This window comes from Sciurus vulgaris (genome assembly GCF_902686455.1).
Source record: "Sciurus vulgaris genome assembly, chromosome: 6".
NCBI classification, from domain to species: Eukaryota; Metazoa; Chordata; class Mammalia; order Rodentia; family Sciuridae; genus Sciurus; species Sciurus vulgaris.
The window spans coordinates 110,339,807-110,362,438 of NC_136466.1; the positions used below are offsets into that span (position 1 = coordinate 110,339,807).

General features: G+C 39.8%; 1 pseudogene across 1 annotated transcript; it reads left to right on the forward strand.

The window, feature by feature from the left end:
• The first annotated feature begins 20,612 nt into the window (after window positions 1-20,612).
• LOC306663214 (ribonuclease P protein subunit p25-like protein) lies at window positions 20,613-21,485 on the forward strand (annotated as a pseudogene). Its single transcript has one exon. The product of its transcript is annotated as a ribonuclease P protein subunit p25-like protein (transcript).
• The last annotated feature ends 1,147 nt before the right edge of the window (window positions 21,486-22,632 follow it).

Consider the following 22,632-nt stretch of genomic DNA (forward strand, 5'->3'; position numbering starts at 1 on the left):
ACTCACCACTTGCCTTCTCCTCTGAGCAGCCGCCTGGAGCGCTAATGCAATCACTGCTAGTCCAAACGACCCGCCGCACTCCTCCTCCTCCTCCTCCTGCTCCTCCGGGCAGGCCCCGGTGTTCAGAAGTGGTCTGAGTCCAAACAGCTTGCCACGCAGCCCCTCCTCTGGCAACTGCCTATAGCTCTGGTGTAGTCACTCTGAATCCAAGTGGCCGCGCTCCTCTTCCTCCTCCTCGTCCTCAGGGCAGGCCCCGGGGTTCAGAAGCGTCGTTCTGAGTCCAAACAGCTCGCCGCGGAGCTTCTCCTCTGGCAACCACCTGTAGCTCTGGTGCAGTCACTCCAAATCCAAGCGGCCACACTCCTCCTCCTCCTCCTCAGGGCAGGCCCTGGTGTCCTGAGTCCACACAGCTCTCCTCGCCACTCCTCCCCTGGGCAGCCGCCGGAGCCCCAGTGGTTGCTCCGAGTCCCAGCGCTGTGACGAGCGGCCTCCTTTACGGGGCTCCCAGTTGTCCGAGTTCACTGCTCCAGCGGGGGGAGGGGTGTCTCACCGGCAGCTCTACTTCACAAAGTTTCCTGCGTTCCGGGACCACCGTCCCATCCGGGACGCCTTCCCAACGGGTGAGAGTCACCCGGCTGCTTTGAGTTGGTCCCAAGTGTCTCAATATCTCCTCTTTTGAATCCTGAGTCCTGGAGCAACATGAAATGCAGCCACCCTCTTAGGCCGCCATCTTGAAACTCCCCTCAATGTCTTTTCTTATGAGGTGCGTCTCTTGGAGACAGAATATTGTTGGGTCTTGTTTTATAATCCAATCTTCCAGTTCATGTCTTTTAATTGATGAGTTTGACCATTTATATTTGATGTTATTGAGATATGATTTTTATTCCCTGTCATTTTTATTTATTTCTAGTTTTTAATTTGAATTTGTTTTTCTTTGATTAACTATTCTTCTAGTGCAGTTTTTTCCCTTTGCTGGTTTTCACTCTTATTTTTCATTTCTTCTTCATGAAATATTTTTATTGGGTATGTTTTATAGTGCAGTCTTTCTCATTGTGAATTCTTTTAACTTTGTTTATCATGGAAGGTTTTTATTTCATTGTCTATTCTGCAGCTTAATTTTGCTGCGTATAGTATTCTTGGTTGGCATCCATTTTCTTTCAGAGCTTGGTATGATTATTCCAAGACCTACTAGCTTTCAGAGTCTGAGTTGAGAAATCAGCTTAAATCCAGACTGGTTTCCCTCTAAATGTGAACTGTTATTTTTCTCTGGTAGCCTTTAAAATTCTATCCTAATTCTGTATGTTAGGCATATTTCTTGGAAGTTCTTTCATGGTCTCTTAACATCTTTTCTCCATGGTCAACTTTATTTTCAAGATTATATATTTTATCTTCATTGCCTGAAACTCTGTCTTCCAAGTGGTCTAGTCTACTGGTGATGCTTTCCAATGAATTTTTAATTTGTTTATTGACCCCTTCATTTCAAGGATTTCCAACTGATTCTTCTTCAGGATTTCTCTCTTTATCAAAGTGATCTTTCACTTCTTTTATTTTCTCTCTGATTTTATTTCTTATGTCATCTTTTATCTTGTAAATCAATTTAACCATGAACTTTCTGAATTCCTTCTCTGACATTTCCTCCACTATGGTGTTAATGGAGTTTGTTGTTGAGGTAGTCTACGTTGTTTTGAATCTTTTGTTTCCTTGTTTTTGCATTTTGTTTGTGTGTCTACCAATTTATCTGGATGGATCTGAAGCTGTAGAGATTCTACCTTACCTTATGAGTTTATAATTCCCTCTATGTTTCTAGTACCTCACAGATTGGTGGGGGAGCCCACTGATAGCAAAAATCTATGCAAACAATCAAGGTACTTAGTTCCTATTTTGTTATCCACAGTGTTAATTGGTACAATATGCAGAAATAGTAGGATTGGCTATTTCCATCAGTAAAAACAGTAAATAATCATGAATTATGTTTGGCATAAAATCAAATAATTGGTGTTATCTATGATTTCCACCATATTAATTATTGCTGTGACATTGGTAGTAGGGGAAGACATTATATACATCAATTAGTATTAAGAGGTGTTAAATATAGAGTTAAGTATGAGGAAAGAAGAGGAGATAGGAAGGTAGAAAAGTATTTTCAATTTCAAAGGATGAATAGGACAGATATAGTGGTAACTTAGGATATATTATTGTTAATGTGAAAGGGGAAGAAAAAATAGAGGAATATAAAGGAGGACAGAGAGAAAGGAATTTGGCTGTCAGCAATAGAAAAAAAGAAAGTGGGAGACAAGGAAGATAGAGTAGAGGCAAAAACTATAAAAAACAAAATCAAAATATGCTAATCAAAAGTCCTAACCAAGCATGGGAGAATACCACCTTCAAAAAAAGGCTAGAAATGAGGAGAAACAAATATGTATATGTATAGGAGTCCTTGAATCAATCAGTGCCTATTCAAATAAAACAAAAACCAAATATAGAAAACCAAAAACAAGCTAGGCATGGTGGTGCACACCTGTAATCCCAGCAGCGTGGGATTACAGGCAAAAAGATCAAGAGTTCAAAGCCAGCCTCAGCAAAAGCAAGGTGCTAAGCAACTCAGTGAGACCCTGTCTCTAAATAAAATACAAAGGACTAGGGATGTGACTCGGTGGCTGAGTGCCTGAGTTCAATCCCCAACACCTAAAAGAAAACAAACGAACAAACAAAAACAAAAAGCAAAACAAAACAGCAGCAAAAAAAAAAAAAAAAAAAAAAAAAAAAAAAAAAAAAGGCAGGGGTTAATCTTGGTGAAAAGTTAAGAAATTAAAGAGTTCTTTCCAACTATGGTGGGCAAAATAGTCAGTGAGCATATGTGTTCACTGTCTATGCCCAGCTGATTTTCTTTTTGTTTCTTCTTGAGGTCTGAACTGAGCATGGGAGTATGGGCTGTGGACTGTAAAGTCCTTCCATTTTATTGTGTTAATCACCCAGGTGATGGCTGGGACCTAAGACTTCCCTACTTCCCTTCTTGGGAGATTGGCATAGGTAGGCCAGGTTGCAGGCTGGGTGGCAAAGTCACTGGCTGGGGCAGGTTGCCTGGCAACAAGTGGCATGTTGGGCAAGCTGGGCTGCAGCCTGGCAAAGTATCTGGCTAGGCCAGGAGGTACAGCTCCTTTTCAGGCAGGCCTAGCAAGCCAGGTGGCAAAGCAGTAAGCTAGGCAAGAGGGATGGCGAAGCAGCTGTCTGGGTCAGGAGGGCCTGGCTGCTAAACGGTAAGCTGCAGCTGGGTGGAGAAGTGGCTAGCTATGTCTGGCAGATGAGGGCCAGTCAATGGGTCTTGCAAACTTGTGGTGAAGCTCTGGGCTGGACCGGGAAGGCCTGGCAGCAAAGAGGTGGACTGGCAGGCTGGGCTATGGGCCAGCAGCAAAGCTGCAGGCATAGTAGGTGGAGGGGTGGGCCAGGTTAGGGACCAGGGCTTCATGGGACCTGGGGACTGGTGGGCCAGAGGACCAGGGTAGGTGCCAGACTAGTGCCAGCCAAGCTATCACTAGGACAGGTCAGCCAGAGCCCAGTGCCCTCACACCACCCTTCCAGCTTACTGATCTGCTGTAGTTGGCCTTGTTAGCACCTGCAAGTCACAGAGGACCCACAGGGTCATGGAGAGCAGGATTCTCTCTAGCCTCTCCAACTTGTGTTTCCCCAGGGCAAAATGCTCTCCGTTTCTGATTTTCCACCAGTTTGTTAGGCTCAGTTCTGATTTTTTTTAACAATTATGAATAATGCTGCTATAAGAATGAGAGTTGTATTAGCTAAAATATACAGCATCTGGCACTCTATATATATTGACTTATTTCATCTCCACAACAACCTTGTGAGAATTAAATAATTACCTTTATCCCACAGAAGTTGAAAATGCAGCACAGAAAATAAAGCAGCTTGTCTGAGGTCACACAGCTTTGTAAGTGGCAAAGCTTGGATTTTATCAGGTTAACAGTCTGCTGTGGACACTCAGCCACATGCTGTGAAAATTTTTGTATGTCATACGATGCATGCAAGAATTTTCCAAAAAAATATCTGAGATTGTAACTGCTAGGTCATTGATAGCCCATATTCAACTTTCTAGGTATTGCCAGAATGTCCTCCAACTGGTTATATCAATTTGTATTTGTCGTAGATGAAAATAATTCAGTTTTTTTTCTGGTTACAGACATATAAATTGCCTCAAGAAAAAGTAGTTTGTTTTATGTATTTGCTGAGATTGGAGAAGGCCTCTCCATTTCCCACCCAGGACCCATTCTGCTTCTCATGGGGTTGCTCACTTCTAAATTTTCCTTTCAGAGTTTCAGGAAATAGACTTGACAGGCTCCACTCCTACTATTTGAGTCAGGCCCAAACAGAGATTGTTAGCCACCCTAAGGTGTAGCTGATCTTAATCGGGTGCCCACATCTGCCTACAAGATGTGACTGGGTGGCAGAAGAGCTGTATGGTCTAGCAGAGGTCAGAAAATTACAGTTTGTGGGCCAAACTGGCTTTAAAAACAAATACAAGCCTTTTTAGTATGATCCCAAAAACTGGTGAAAAAAAAAAAAAAGACACTGGAAGAATATTCCGGAGGCCTAATGTGGGCTACAAAGTCTGAAAGTCAAACACCACATAATGACGTTTTGGTTAGTGATGGACCACATTTCTGATAGCAGTCCCATAAGATTGTAATTGAGCTGAAAATTTTCTATTCCCTAGTGTTTTCACTGTATTTTTTCTATGTTTAGCAATGTTTAGATACATAAATGTTTACCATTGTGTCACAATTGCACAACATGCTGTACAGGTTTGTAGCCTAGAAGCAATTGAATATACCAGAGAGCCTCAGCATGTGGTAGGCTATACCACCAAGGCTTGTGTGAGCACACTGTAGAATATTTGCACAATGATGAAACCACCTGGCAATGCATTTCTCAGAACAACTGTATTTACTATTGAAATCATCTAACAATGCATTCTCAGAAGGACTGTATTTACTATCTGGCTGTTTATAGAAAAACAAACTTTTGGCTTGCACATGCAGCTACTTTTGTAGGGGTTGTAACAGGCAAGTTTTCTAAGCCTTTGCCTTTTCAGTGAGGTTCACAAATATAAAAAGTTCAAACCAGGAATGGAGGCACACACCTGCAATCCCATGACTTGGGAGGCAAGAAGATCACAAACTCAAAGCCAGCCTCAGCAACTTAGTGAGGCCTTAAGAAACCTAACAAGGCCTTGTTTCAAAATAAAAAAATAAAAAGAGCTGAGGATGTGACTCAGTGGTTAAGTGCCCCTGGGTTCAATCCCTGGTACCAAAAAAAAAAAAAAAGAAAGTTCATAATTGACTTTTCAAATCTTTGGAACCAGAAGGGTAAATACAAATGGTAGTCAATAATCAGGACAATAGTCTAATCACTTACAGAAAGCTTTTATTATATACTGAGGTGTTAACTTTGGGTGAAAGGAATGAGGGAGCTTTCTACATGTTAGTCTTTCTAGTTGTGTGTGTGTGTGTGTTTAAAGCATTTTAAAAACATAGAATTTTAAAATAAAATTCTTGAGCAAAAAAAATCTCTTGAATTAGAATTTAAGTATATTTTTTAAGAATATAAATTGGTTTCTGATTATATAAAGGCATGCGTATAAAAATGCTCTCTTGCAGAATATTTTAACCATTTTTATTCTAAAATATATGTTACATAAAATTTACCATTTAACCATTTTAAGTATATAGTTCAGTAGCATTAAGTACATTCACATTGTTAAGTAGCAATCACCACCATCCATCTCTAGAATATTTTCCCAAACCAAAATGATACCAATTAAACAGTAACTCCTATTCCCCCCTCTCCCAAACCCTGGCAATCCCATTCTAATTTTAGTCTTTATTGATTTATTCCTCTGGGTACCTCCTGTAAGTGTAATCATATAATATATGTCTTTTTGTGCTGAATTGTTCACTTAGCAGAAGGTCTTCAAGGTTCATCTATTTATGCTACATAACAGAATTTTCCTCTTTCTAAAACTAAATAATATTCCATTGTATATACATATAATATTTTATTTATCAGTCATTTATTGATGGACACATGGGGTTGCTTCCACATACGAGCTCTTGTAAATAGTGCTATGAACATGGGTATACAGGTATCCATTTATGTCACAGCTCTGAATTCTTTGAAGTATATACTGAAAAATAAAATTGCTCAATCATACAGTATTGTATTTATGTGCGTGTTACTGAGGTTTGACCCCAGGGTCTCACCCATGCTAGGCAAATGCTCTACCACTAAGCTACACGCTCGTCCTCACATGACGATTCTAATTTTAATTTTTTAAGAGACTGCCATACCAGTTTCCATAGTAGTGGTCCCTCTTCACATTCCCAGCAGCAATTTACAATGAATCCAGTTCCTCCACAACCTCAACAACCTGTATCTACTGTTTTTGTTGTTGTTTTGGTAATGCTATCCTAATGGGTATAAAGTGGTAAGTTCCTGTGGTTTTTGATTTCCATTTCTTTAATGATTAGTGATGTTGAGAACATTTTCCTGTGTTTATTGACCACTTGTATATTTTTTTCAAAAAATGTCTATTTGAATCCCATTTCCTTTTTTAGCTGTCGATGGACCTTTTTCTTTCTTTATATGCAGTGCTGAGAATCGAACCCAATGTCTTACACATGCTAGGAAAGCGTTCTACTACTCAGCCACAACCCCAGCCCCTCCATTTCCATTTTTAAAATCATGTAGTTTGGTTTTGGGGTTGGTGAGTTATAATTGTCCTTCAAATATTCTTGATTCTGATCCCTTCTCTGATATATGATCTGTAAATGTCTTTCTCCCTTTCCTGGATTGCCTTTTCACTCTGTTCATAGTGCTGTTATAACAAACAAAAATTTATCATTTTGATAGAATCCAATTTGTCTATTTTGTCTTTTGTTGCCTGTGCCCTTGATGTTGAATACCACCTTTTTTATTATTATTTTATGAGAAAAATATTTACAAGAGTAATATTTTTTAATATTTTGAAATCAGTTCTTAAATACATACGTTTTAAAATTTGAAAAGAGTTTCACATTAGCTAACATCCTGATTTTGATCCTTCAGAAACATGTATTTTTTACATCAATAGGGCCATTTAACAACTCTTTTTTTCAGTCTTAAACCCTATTACTAGAGTCAAATAATTGGCAGAGACAAAGTAGCACAGACTGGCAGTAGTCTTCTAATATGCTTTCCTTCTCATATTCCTACTCCTCAGAAACAGAGTCCCCAGTTTTTAGCTGAGCGCATGGCTGCCCAAGTAAAGACTACATTTCCAAATCTTCCTTTGAGCAAGGTGCATCTTTATGATCAAATTCTGATGAATGGAAAAGTATGTGCAACTTCCCAGAAGTGTCCTTAAATAGCAGCCAAATGCTCTTTTCCCTTTCCTCTTTCCTGCTAGCCAGACTGCAGATAGGAATGCTGGAGCTGCAGCAGCCATTTTAAACTAGGAGTTAAACCTACATATTAAGAATGGTAGGGCAGCAAGATGGAGCATTTGGCCCGATGATTGAACTGCCTTTCCAGACCATGACTGCCTGTGTTTACATAAGAGAAATAAAACCTTAACTTATTTAAAGCACTGTTAGTGTCTATCATTCATACTTAAACCTAATTCTAATAGACATCCAGAAGATTACAGACTACTATACAATGTGGTCAGTCTGAAAATGAGGACACACTTATTAAATAAAAACATATTAATCCAGAAATGGAGGATGATGAATGTCTTGTGTATTTGCCAGATGATGTTGCTCTAAAATGAGCATGCCATTTAGCAGCTCTTTCTCAGGGATATGCTGTGCAGATGGCAAGAGCTTGTTATTAGTCTGCTGGACGTACAAGGTGATTTTTGAAACATTATTCAAAGTACAGAGATATATGATAGATTCAAAGAGGATAGGAAACAGAATTTTCTACTAAAGTTAACAACATAAGCAATAAATGAATTTTGTGGTAATTCAAAACTAGAGATGCACAATATAAAAGATGCTATATACCAACAAGCAAGGACAGTGCTGATTTTGTAATAAAAATCACCCAAACAACACAAGTCCAGCAAATTTAGAAACTTTCTCTAAGTTTGGAAAACTTGCTTCAGAAATATATAATGCCATCTCTCAGATATATACTGTCATTTACTATAATTGTTTGAAGACTTGCTATGCACACTGGCAGCTTGTTCTAGTATGAACTAAATGTCTCAGAAAGAAGTGGGGTATAGGTAAGTACCCCTAAATCTAATAGCACCTTATGTGTGGTTCTGATACTTGTCTCACATTCAGAGAACATTCACTGCCTCCATTCCACTAACTGCTGAGATAACAAAGACAAAAAAGTTTAGAGTCTTATGGAACAGCAAATTGAAAAGAAAATTATTGGGAACAACTGAGAAGCACTGAATGTTCACGTTGAGTTAGGCATCATTGTAAGTACTCTATATGTGTCTCTTCAATGTAAAGACAAGGCAATCACATTTTAATCATTTTAATCAGTGAAACAGACATTTTAAAAGTTAAGAAATTTGCCAGAGGTTGCACAGGTCGTAATACAAGAAATGTCATTTAAACCTGCATCCTCCAACTCCAGAGTCCATAGCTTAAACCATAATGCAATACTGCATCTCACAGGGATAACATACAAAAGATGCTGTGGAACATCAGAGGGGCAAGTTAATCCTGCCAGAAAGGCATCTTCAAGGTCCTGAAGGACCTAGTCTTGAAGGATGAGTAGAAAATGCACATAAGGTAGAAGGGATAATATTTGCAAAACCATAGGGTATTAAGCAGTATTAACTTATAATTTCGAGTCAAGTGACTGTCAACAAGCACAAGAGGAGGGATGCTGGGAATGATGTCAGACAGGTAGGCAAAATTGTGTGGGCTGACTTGTAGCATGAATTTGACCTCAGTACCTTAGGGAGACCTAGGAAAGAACTTCCAGCAGGAGAAAGATATGATTTTGTTTATATTTAGAAAGATCATCCTGACAGCAATAACATGGAAAATGAATTAAAGCAGAGTGAGACTAGTTCACGCATTATTGGAATTGTCCAGGAAAGTCTCAATAAGGGCCTAAACCAGGTCAGTGGCAGCAGATATGAAAAAGAAGTGAGAAATTTGAAAGGTATTTAGAATGCAGAATCCACAGGAGATATGTCCAATGTGTGCAATAACAGAGAAATCTCCAACTAAGAATTCCCAGGGCTTTTTAGCCCAGGAGACTTAATGGATGGATCCCAATCATTCGTCACTGTTTACTTAGCACTTCCATGTAGCATATCTAGACAGCTTGAAGAGACAGTTGTAAATACTGACACATAAGGGATAGAACAAGAGTGTTCAAAGTGCAGAGGATCTGGCAAAGTCAAGTGACCTTGACCCTTAGTAAAACTCACATAAAACTAAGAAGAGAACAGCTTGAATTTTTAATAGTTGGGACCATTTCTTATAACTTGCTGCTGTGCCCTCATCAGGTATTGACATATTTTCTTACCCTTTACAGCTTATTGTTTCAGAAGACATTTGGCAGTGTGGGGGAATGAAGCAGACTATGTAAATATGTGGGGAGAAAGTAACACCCTGTAAATATGTCAGGTTGGAAGATGAGTCTGTTGCCTTCAAGATGAATGGTTTAGAAAACGATTTGGGTTATCAGCAAAAGGGGAGCAACTATTGTTTGGTTCTGGCCTTAATTTGGAAATAACCAAGGCACATGTTGTTTTGAAATAGAACATCAATTGAAATCTTATTGGGGATGATGATTCTTCCAAACAACCTCTTCAAAACTTGAGGTTTTGTTTTGTTTTTTTTTTTTTTTATAACAACTGATAAAACTATTAGATAGAAAATCATCCAGGGTACAGAATATCTGAACAATGTGATTAAACAGTTGACATGTAACACTGTCTACCCAACAACAGCAAAATGCACACTTTCTTTCAAGTGCCCATGGAATCATCTCTTAGCCATAGAATCTCAACAAATTTTTAAAAGTTAAAATTAGAGTATTGAAGGATATGAAAAATAACATTCCCCAAGACAGCCCTCAGGAAGAAAGGAGGAGAGTGTGGCTCGGTAGAAGGAAGGGGGCAAAAAGGCAAACATTCATCCCTTCCCAGTGACGGTGGGTCCTGAAGGGAGGAGGCAGATGCTGAGGGCTGGGCCCTGGACTTTCACCCTTTCCCATTGCTGATGAGTTCTGGAAGGAGAAAAGCAAATAGTGAAGCTCTGGGTAACAATGGATCCCGGAGGAAGAATAAGCAACGAGCACAAGTGGCTAGCTCTGGGCTTTTATCCTTCCCAGTAACACTGAGTCCTGGAAGGGAAGGCAAACAAATGAGCTCTGGGATCCAAGTTTTAATCCCCATAACACTGAGTTTCAAACTTTTACTACTGTTTTCCTTAGTTAGATTTTTAGCCTGTACAACTAGTTTCCTGACTGCCCAAGTCTCTAATGATTAAGTCATACTAAACATTCTGCTATGATTAACTCTCATTAAGACCTGTAAACAGCAGACCCCTCTTGTAACCAGTGCTCATTTTCTCCCCTGAAAATGTGCCATGTGCTGATCCATTTGAGGTCTGTTCCCATCTCAGATATTTGTACTTACATAATGAAATCAAACCAGAAATCAACAATAAAAATAAGACAAAAATTCTAAGCACTTGGAAATTAAACAAGATACTTAAAAATGTTATGATTTGGATATGAGGTGTTCCCTAAAAGCTTCTGGGTTAATACAGAACTATTCAGAAGTAAAATGCTTAGATTATGAGAACTGTAACCTAATCAGTCCATCCTTGTTTGAATGGACTAATTGGATGGTAACTGGCAGGTGGGGCATATCTGGAGTAGGTAGGTCACTGGGGGTGCACCCTGGAAGGGTTCATCTTCCCTGCTGCCCCTTCCCCCATTCTCTGCTTTGTGGTTGCTATGAGTGGAGTACCACCCCACCATGATGTTCTGCCTAAGCTTGGGCCCAAAGCAATGGACTAGGCTGACCATGGACTAAACCTCTAAAACCATGGGCCAAAATAAATTTTTCCTTCTCTAAGTTGTTCTCGTCAGGTATTCACAACAATGAAAACTGAACTAACTCATATGAAGTGGATTTTCAAAGGAAATTTTTAAATTCCACTGAAATTACAACATATCAAAATATGTGAGATGCAGTGAAAGCAATGCCAAGAAATTGAAAGCATTTAAATGCTTATATTAGAAGCTGGGCCAGGAGGCACAGACCTGTAATCCCAGCTATCCAGTAGGCTGAGATGGGAGGACTGCCAAGTTTGAGGCCAGCCTGAGTAACTTAGCAAGATCCCTGTCTCAAAAAAAAAAAAAAAAAAAAGAAAGAAAGAAAAAAAAAGGTCTCAGGTTAATAAATCAATTTTTTACCTCAAGAGCAAAATAAACTCTAAGCCAGCAGAAGAAAGGAAATAATAAAGAACAGAAATCAATGAAATAAAAAAGACAGGAAAGCAATAGAAAAAAAATCAACAAAATAAGAAGTTGGTTCTTCAAATAAAATTGATAAACTTCTAGCAAAGTTTAAATGACAAAAATGATAAGATATTGCCAATTATAAATGATATTACCAATAACAGGAATGAAACAGGGAATATCACTACAGATCCTCCAGCCTTTGAAAGGATGATGAGAAAATACTACACAAAACTCTTTGCATACATATGCAACAAGAAGAAGAAATGGACCAATTCTTCAATGGTCATAAACTACCAAAATGCAGTCTAGAATAAATGGATAATCAAATTAGTCCTAAAACCTTTTCAAGAATAAATTTATAATTTCAAATCTTCTAAAAAAGAAGTCTTGGACTTCCAATTTCTAGTCTAGCATTTGGACATAGCTTAGAAGTGGTCACTTTGCCCTAACAAGTAAAAAATTGAGCACATTGAAAAATCAACAGTTTTTCTCAGGTCCACAAGAGAAGTGAGGTCACAAGGCACACTGCTGTCCCCAACATTGTAGAGACAGACAAATACAGAGAATCATAACTAATTAGAGAAAAAGCTGATGAACAGAAGAGGACCTGGAAACCATCCTGGGGAAGGAAACCCTGAACTGTAATTGAAAAATTGTTGGAGTTTCAGTGTAGACAAGTCTGATGGACAAACACTCCAGAGGGGGATCAAAGGGAGGATAGGGAGTATCGGGATAGAAAGGATAGCAGAATGAACAGACGTTATTACTCTACAACTAGTGGGATTCTACATCATGTATAATCATAAGAAATTATACTCCATTATATATGATGTATCAACATGCATTCTACTGTGCATGCATGACTAATTAAAACCAAAATAATTTTTTTAAAAACTCCAGTGGAACTCAGACAGGGGTGGGAACGGGGAACACTTTTGTGGGTTTTATCTCCTCTAGCTCTACCCGCTTCTACAAGCGAACAATGGAGAAAAATCCTTTGTGCTTCTCAAAGGGGCGGGGGGAGAGGGGAGCGAGGAACCATTTTTTTAATTAATTTTTCAATTTGTTCTAATTTGTTGTATATGAGAGTAGGATGCATTTTGATAGATCATACATAAATGGAGTATAACCTCTCATTTTTCTGATTATACTTATTGTAGGATCACATCAGTCATATATGTACGTATCAGTCATATATGTACATGAGGTAATAATGTCTGTTTCACTCAAGTATCATTCCTAGCCCCATACCTCTTCCCCTCCCTTCATTCCCTCTATCTAACATAAAGTAACCCTATTCTTCCCTATCCCCCTCGATCGTGAATTATCATCTACATATCAGAGAAAACATTTGGACTTCGGTTTTTTGGGTTTGACTCATTTCACTTAGAATGATTTCTCTAACTCCATTCATTTACCAACAAATGCCATAAGTTCATTCTTCTTTAAAACTGAGTAATATTCCATCGTACATATATACCACATTTTTTTTATCTGTTCATCTGTGGAAGGGCATCTAGGTTGGTTCCATATTTCAGCTATTGTGAATTGAGCTGTTATAAACAATGATGTGGCTGTGTTGATTTTAAGTCCTCTGGGTATAAACTGAGGAGTGGGATAACTGGATCAAATGGTGGTTCCATTCTGAGTTTTCTGAGGCATTTCCGTACTGCTTTCCATAGTGGTTGTACCATTTTGCATTCCCACCAGCAATATATGCATGTACACTTTTCCCCAAATCCTCTAAAGGAACCATGTTTACTATGCCAGAACATTCTGTTCCTAACAATGTCTGTGTTCAGGAGAAACCAATCAGAACTTAGTCTGCTGGGGTTTTATCAGAACTAACTCACCTGGGAGAAAAGCAACACCTACTTCAACTTACTCTAGTCATCCTGTCCCACCTGAAGGAGGGAAGTAATAAAGAAGCGCTTGCTAAATTCAAATTCAGCCTAGAGGTACACGCTCAGGAAAAGACTGAGGCCCAATCACAGGACTATAGAACACTTCTTCTCACCCCAGACTTTACCACCATCTGACCAAAGGCCCATTTACAGAAATTTCCTCTACCCAGAATAAATAATTATATGCAAAAATATTAAGGTCTAGGTCCTACAGTCCCATTACAGTACCATATAGGTAGCAAGTCAGGCTGAAAGTTCCACTAAATTATTTCATAATGAAGACAAAATTGGTCTAGACAGTATGTATGGGTAAACAATATCTTTACACTCAATTACCTGACAGAGAGAGAAGCAGGGAAAAAATCTGACAGTAATTTGATTTTAGAAGAGAACTATGATAAAATGCTATTATTAAAGAAAAACTGAAAGGTGTGTTCTCCAAAACAAAATGCCTATGGAAACATGAACATACTAAAAATATGTTGCGAAGCCCTGAGGAAACTGTTGGCCTGCACATAAGTTGAGATCTTAAATAAATCTCAAAGTTCCAAGTTTCTGCAAAGTTCCCAACAAATCAGATGTTTCCAAGAATTAGCACAGAAATAAATCACCACAACTAGAGACAACATTCAAGTTTTGGAGGATCTCAAAGTTGAGATGGTGCGTTGTCATCATGTATGGCTTTGTTTTTAGTGTATGCTTTACTGATCTGCCCCTTCCGGAGTCATAAGCTTCTAGAAGGTAGGAAGGATTTCAGGGACTCACTCAGCTCGTGACTATAGTTCATGTCTTAGTCAGAGCTCCTTTAGAAGATGACTCTGAGGCAAGACTTTATTGACAAGTTCAATCCTGGAACAGCAAGAATGAAGGCAAAAAGTAGCTTTGAAGCAGAATAGGATAGGAAGCAAATGCAAGATAATGCATCAACCATGCTGGTATTATTCCATAACAAGCCTCGACTTGACCAGTACTCCCACCTGGCCATGCAGAATGTGTCTGGATAGGCTATATGAAAAACACAACTCAGAACAATTGGAGGGAAAAAGAGAGAGGGAACATATCTGCTAGCTCCATCTGGACTCCTATTTCTCACTGATCAAAGTTTGTGAGTTTATTCCCCTGAATGCCCAGGCTGGATTCCCTTCAGCAGCCACTAGGGAAACAATATCCCTATGGCATTGCACTGCATACGAGTCTGGAAATGGTAAGAGGGGCCAGAGACTGAGCATTAGGTAAGAGAAGTGCATGCGCCCACAGAGTCCTTACTGCAGCGGCCGCGGCAAGGTCATAAAACCCCAGGCTTCCAAAGTCAGGTGAGGCTGGAAAAATGCATTCCATAGAGCCAGTGTCCTGATACCTGCAGATAGAACCTTCTGACTGTCTGAATAGCAAGCATGAAAATGACAAGTACCAGTACAGCGTCACAGTCCTGTCTTACCCACTTCATGCATCAATCTCACTCATTCAGTCAGCTTTCATACACACACACACACACACATACACACACACCGGCAAGGCAGTGTTGTCGCAGAGAAAGGGCTGAGAGACAAAGGATTTTTATTATCAGTGCTCTTTCAAGACTGGTTGTGTAAGAAACAAAGGCCAGGTTTGGGTCAAATTCTCACATTTTTCCAATGATTCAGGCTGGTTTCAAAGTCCCCAAAATGCAACCCCTATCCTAAATAGCTGCCTAAGTCCATTCATTTGCTTGTATTTTATGCAAATTTTGAGTGCAAGAATTTGAAATCTTAGTAAGGGCATATTTTTGTGTGTAAAATTCTAATAAATAATTCTAATTCCCTTGCAGAGTGTGGTGGCGCATGCCTGTAATCCCAGCAGCTTGAGAGGCTAAGGCAGGAGGATGGCAAATTCAAAGCCAGCCTCAGCAATTTAGCAAGACCCTAAGCCACTTAGCGAGACCCTGTCTCAAAATTAAAAATAAAAAGGGCTGGGGGAGTAGCTCAGTGGTTAAGTGCCCATGGGTTCAATCCCTGGTATCAAAAAAAAAAAAATTTAATTCCCTAGTTTTTAAAGGAATTTTCAATAGTTGTGTAACTTTAAAGCTGTTGAGCAATTGTTGAGTAATGCTATGTTGTCACTCCTTACTGGGATTCTTTAGGTGGTAAATAAGCAAGCCCAACACCATATTTCAGAATCAGACATGAGTTATATGAGATCTGTAAACACATGTATTCATATAAAGTGTCTACCTGGCATTTTGCTAACGTTGTGATCATTTTACAGATGATAAGACTGAATGATCATGTGATGGACTTTTGAGACACAAAGCCAGCTCTTCAGTCTTCAAACCCCAGGCCATTTCTACTGTATTGCATTTATGGCTCCATTTCTTCCCGACTCTGTGTTATCATCAAATGTAATAAACAAGCTTTATCTTCATGCATGGCCCTTCGACCTTTGACTGAGCCTGTGGTGTTCTACCCAATATGTTCCTTTACATTAATGTCAGGCTAGTAATGGATATTCTTTTAATAATATGGTTCAACTACCCAGCCACTTACCTACTTAAAATGGCGGCAAGACACCACTGATTTCCAAGAAAGTAATAATAACAGTAACAAGCAAAGTAATACTAATATTTTCATTTTTAAAAATACTTTTTTAGTTGTAGGTGGACACAGTACCTCTATTTTATTTGTTTACTTATTTATGTGGTGCTGAGGCTTGAACCCAGGGCCGCAGACATGCCAGCCATGTGCTCTGCCACTGAGCCACAACCTCGGCCACTCCTTTTTTTCGTTTTTTGAGCATGTGATCCTGTCTTGGAGTCTTAACATACATCTCTTCATTTGACTCTCACAATAGCTTATTGTTACTCTCAATTTTACAGGTAAGAAAACAGAGGCTCAGCAACATTAAATATGGATCCAGATTTTTTTCACACTGACAAAACTGCCTTATATTTGCAAAGTACTTTAGAGTTAAAAAAAAAAAAAGTTTGCTTGTTTTTTTTTTTTTTTTTTTTTTTTCACTTAGGCATTTGCTTGTTAATCTTTATCACAACTTATTTTACAAATAAGGAAAGTAAGAATCAAGGATTTCTGATACCATTTCTTACATCTTACAACATCAGGTGACGAAGTTGAAAGTGAAATCTCTGGACTCCTTAGCCGAAGTTCTTTGTATTCAGTTCTCATCAGAGACTGTCAAAAGCTTAGCTGAAATCAAGACTGGCTGTATTCTACTCTGTTTGCTAATCTATCATCACAGAAACACTGTCTGGGAAGGAAAAGGAGGATCATGAACTGAAATCCATCTCCATGCATGTATGAGCATGTCGGGAAGAACCCAACTACCATGTATGACCATAAAGCTCTAATAAAAAGAAAAAAGAAGATCGTGACAACCAAAAAATGAAAAAGGAAAAGAAACACTGTAAAAATTAGTTCCCACAAATCATATTAAATAAAAAAATCACTTAGAACCATTGGGTCCACAAGTTTCTGCCCACTAAATTAATGGGAAACCTGTGTTCATTGATTAACTGTGATTTTTATCCTGGGCTCTCATGTGAATTTCAGAAATGAGAGAGATATCTGAGACACATATAAGATCCTTACTGAGATACTGAAAAGAGGAATATAGAAATAAGCATTAAATAGCCAACAACTTCAAGGGAAGCTGAACAATTATTGAAGGAGGGAAGATAGAGCAAGGAAGCTAAAAATGAATGGATCTGAAGCACCATAAAATGACAGTACCTTAATATGCTGATAGAAATATAAAATTTTCTTGAAGAGTTTCTATCACTTTTTGGAATAATGTTTTATTTATTAGGATTGAATTTTGCTATGTACAATAATAAAACCCAATATAAGAGTGGAAATAAGATCAAAGTTTATACTTCTTTTACAGAACAAGAGGTCAGATATTGGTAATGTGAAGGGTCCATAATATTAGAGATTCTGGATCTTTCTACATTGTTGTTTTGCCATTCATGGCTTCCATTTCCAAAGTTGCCTCATGGCCCAAAATGACTGTGAGAGTTCCAGCAATTATATATATGTTTCAGGCAACAGGAAGACAGGAGAGAAGAAGGGTCTAGTCACTCTCTTAAGGAGATTTTCCAGAAATAACTCACAACACTTCCATGTTTACCTTATTTAGCAGAATTTTAACATGTAATCATATCTACAGTATTACAAGACAGAGTAACTTTTTTAGCTGGGTGTTCTATCCCCATTTAAACATAAAACTCTGTTCTTGAGGAAAGAAAATGGTTATGGGATGTGCGGTTTAGCCAGTAGGCTCTGACACTAGTGAGTAACGTGTAAATATAACAACAATAATAATACAATAGTAATTTACTTGATTTATTGCCTCAAAGACATCCAGAGCAGGATATTTCAAAACCATAGATGGGCACTATGGTACATTCTATATTTACAAAAAAATGTATGTGAAATCAATCTAGATACTTTTGTAACAGCATAATGGAAACAGATTGGCTATGAAGCAAAAAATGGGAAAACTGATTTTGTATTATACTAAAATCACACTACTCTGCTAATCTGGCAACTGCGTTTTGTCCTCAGGCTGTGGTGGCTAAATGTATTTGACAAGAAATCCTTTTACATTTAGTGGCATCTGTATTCTCATATTGTTACACTGCCGATTGCTTAAATTGAACTTTCAGCAGCCTACTTTTTACTTAACTATATCCATATTTCAAGCAAATGCAGTTCAAATTTCAAGGGAAAACTTCATTGAAAATGATATTTAACTACTACACAATCAAAATTTTTTTATTTTACTTTATTTTTATTGTAAATAAATGGGATACATGTTTCTCTGTTTGTACATGGAGTAACAGCATACCCATACCGTTTGTGTAATCATACATTTACATAGGGTAATGTTGTTTGATTCATTCTGTTATTTTTCCCTTCCCCCCCACCCCTCCCACCCTCTTTTCCCTCTATACAGTCCCTCCTTCCTCCATTCTTGCCCCCCTCCCACACCCCATTATGTGTCATCCTCCACTTATCAGCGAGATCATTCGTCCTTTGTATTTTTAAGATTGGCTTATCTCAACAATCAAAATATTACACAGAAACAAAATGCTTACCTCTTTCTAAAATCATATGAAAGTATGCATAAAGGAATTTGGGGAGAAATATAAGGTATTTTATGCATGCCTATGCAAGAATAATTGTTCTTCTAAATAAATATACTTTAACGTTCAATGATGATAATAATAGCTAACATTTATTGAGTGGTTATTATGTGCCAAGAGCAGAGCTGAGTATTTTATATTATTCATTAAAAAAAAAAAAAACTATTCTTGGGCTGGGACTGTAGCTCAGTGGTAGAGCACTTGCCTTGAACATGCAAGGCACCACATAAAAATAAATAAAGATATGAGTCCGCCTACAACTAAATAATTAAAAAAAAAAACTATTCTTCAGTGTGTTGTACAACATTTTTGTCCATTTGCTTCTTTCATTCATCTTTCCAAAAATGTTTGTCAAACATTGTGTGCCTAACACTATACAAAATCATAAGGATATAGAGACAAAAAACTATCCTAAGGAAGATCATGTCTTAGGTGGATAAGAGGAAAGACATTCTAATTCCTATGTACTTGGTTCTAGGCCAGACACCTGGGTTCAAATCTTGGTTCTGTGATTGCCTTGCTGTGGGACCTGAGGAAAACCACATAATTTCTGTAAGTTTCAGAGTGTCCTCGACCAAAAAAAAAAAAAAAAAAATGGGGATAATCAGAGTATTGAATGAGATAATCCATGTAAAGCATCTAATTCACTGTTTGGCACAAGGTTAGCACTCAATAAATGTTAGTTGTTAATATTGTTTACTTATATGAACAATAGCTCCCAGGGGGCTAATGAAACACTAAGAAAGACAATGAACTTGGGCATGAGGCTGAGGAGGTATTCAGAAGAAATGACATCTAAACTTGGCGTTGAAGGATATGCAATTTGTCTATTCCCCCAAGCTCTCCAACTTCCAAAAGGCAAGTTTCTCTCTCTCTTTTTTTTTTTTAACTTTCCACATTTTTATTGGTGCATTATGGTTGTACATAATGATGGGATTTGTTGTTATATATTCATACATGTATACAATATAACTATCATTTAGCCAATATCACTCCCTAGTCCTTGCAAGTTTCTCTTTAATGACAATAATCTTATTCACATCCCTATAAAAGCAGAAAGTCACATCTTTCATTGGGTTACCCTCTCAAATATCATGGTGAAAATTTGAATGTGTTAGTCAGCTTTCTATCACTGTGACAAGATTCCTGAGACATCAACTTATAAAGAAAAAAGGTTTATTTGTCTCATAGTTTCAAAGGTTTCAGCCCATGGTTGGTTGGTTCCATTGCCTTTGGGTTCATGATGAGGCAGTCCATCTTAATAGGCAGCTTGTGGTGAAGAAATCTGCTCACTCGGTGGCAGCTAGGATATAAGAAACAGAGGAAGGAACTGCTGTCCCAACATCCCCTTCAAGGGCAGGCTCCCAGTGACCCAGCTTCCTCCCACTCGGCCCCACCTCTTAAAGTTCCACAACCCCTCAATAGTGCCACAGGCTGGTCACCAAACCTTTACCACATGTGCCTTTGGGGCACCTTAAAGAGCAAAACTGCAGCTCTGAAGAATGATGATAGGTTCCACAAATCCCCAGGTCAGAGCGCAGTTTTGGGATCATTGCTTTACTTCATGCATAGCATCTCTGCTCACTCTAACTGCCTATCTCAGACTCCTTTTGCCTTCCTAGTTTCACTTTGGCCTTAAGCATGGACATCGAGGCTCTCTACCACCACCACCATCACCAGGCCCCAGCCTCTACCTCCAGAAGTGCTGTCTCGTGTCATTACAGGTCCCTTGTCTCGTAGACCCAGCCTCAATTCCTAAACCCACACACCCACAGAGCTATATGGCCTTCCTGCCTCCACCATGCTGTCCCTGTTGCAAAACTGAGGTTCTTTGGGACTTTCCTACCTTCAGTTTCCTTGATGGAGGTTGAAGCCTGATCAGAGCCTCAGCTCACTAACTTCCCTGAGGTGGTTGGACCAGATCTTGGATTCCAAGTCAAGACGGGCCCTCTTGAACCCATAGATGGCCTTTTATCACCTTACAACATTGTCACCAGGGTTTCTCTCGGGCTCCGCCCCCGTACGGCGTGCCCCGCCGCAGGGCGCACTCCCGGCTCCCGCGCCCTCTTGGCTGCGCTGCGAGATCGAGTGTGAATCCTCCCGGGCTGCGGGGGTGAGATCCAGTGGGCAGTGAGATTCACAGAAACCACAGCAAGCAGGATGGAGCACTCCCGGAAAGCTGGCCCTGTAGAGCCCCCAGCACCTTCTCCAATGCCCCAGCTACCTCCTGATACCCTGGAGGTGCGGGTCCGAGATGGCAGCAAAATTCGAAACCTGCTGGGACTGGCACTGGTCGATTGGAGGGAGGCAGTGCACGACATATGGTTTCTCTGGCCGGGCTGCCGGGAAGGCTGTCAGCTGCGCAGAGATTGTCAAACGACGGGTTCCAGGCCTGCACCAGCTTACCAAACTGCGTTTCCTGCAGACTGAGGACAGCTGGGTCTCAAATTCACCTGACACAGGCCTAGACCCCCTCACTGTACGTCGCAATGTGCCTGCAGTGTGGGTACTGCTCAGCCGGGACCCCTTGGACCCTAGTGAGTGTGGCTACCAGCCCCCAGGGGCACCCCTGGCCTGGGCTCCATGCCCAGCTCCAGTTGTGGCCCCCGACCTCGAAGAAGGCCTCGAGACACCCGGTCCTGAATATTTGCTGAACCAGGCTGTTCTCTATACCTGGACATCTGAAATGGCTGTGCCTTTTCTGAGAACCCCTTGTGACTGCTCAACATTCCTAACAAAGCTTGAATCCACAGAAGTCCTGCTGCCCCTTCCCTCTGGCCTATGGGGAAGAACTACTATGAAGAATGCCATTTATGGGGTCTCTCCTGATTTCTGGATTGTTTGAGAAGGGCTTCACATTCAGCCTACAGTACATCTGATCTTCCTCCTAATAGAGGTCCAAGGATAGAGTTAGGAAATAAAGGTTCTGCCCATTTGTCAGATGAGCCTTGGCCTGCTGTGTGGAAGTAGGAGAAAAGGAATGGAAGTCCCTGCCTGCCTTTTTGCCCCCTGAGAGCTAATGGACTGGAGGCAGAGGAAGGGTAGGCTCAGGATGGTGTTGGGAGGATTTAGTCAATAAGAATCCTGAAGCAGTGACCTGAATCTGTATAGGCCTTTGGGTGGCTGTTTGCCACCCACTTTGAACTAGTTTAGGGAGTTTGCAAGCTCAGATATTTCTCTCCATCTGTGGCATATGTTACAGTGGGCTCCTGGACTCAGGCACCAGCTTGTCTGGGTTTGAATCCTGGTTCTGCCACTTGAAACTTAACTACCTTTTGACTTGGACAAGTTACTGTTGTGTGCTTTGGTGTTCTCATCCACAAAATGGGGACATAATAGTGTTTACCTCATAGGATTGTTATGAGAATTAAATAAAGAGATATATATTTGACACTTAGATTATATATATATATATATATATATATATATATATATATATATAGTCACCAGTTGGACACACAGCTGTGCTGTCCCATGCCTCAGGGGTCCCTTTGGGTAAAGATCCTGACTATGTCACTTCTGAATTATTTACACTAGCCTTTTGGATGTTGCATGTCAATCAACTGGTAACTCCTTTGGATTCAGGCCAACCTTGCCCTTCTTCTTTACCCTTTCCCCAGCCAGTGAAATCTCAATGTCCCTCACAGCCAACCCAATCTGAGCTAAGGCATAATGAGGCTTTGTCTTACCATGGAGACCCTATAAGTGTTTGCCTCACATGCAAAGTGTCCACGCTGACAACATGTGACTGAGAAGTAGGTGACTACAAAGATTCAAGAGTGAGAACATCAGCCATGGCCCCCTTCTCCCTGCCGGGAGAAGTCTGTATTATTACCTTTAAATAAAACCTGCTTAATATGGTTGCCTTGGCGTGCTTCTCTAGTGTTCAATCTTCAACATTAGAAGGAGCAGAACTCATCACCGATAAACGGCGGTATCAGATTTGGAGGTCCCACCGAGATTTACGCCAAGGGCTCCAGGCGGCTATCTGGAGGAGAAGCGTGGACTCAGGACTCAAGAAAAGGAGATATTGAGAGACTTGGGACCAACTCAAAGCAGCCGGGTGAGTGTTTCCCACTGGGCAGGCATCCC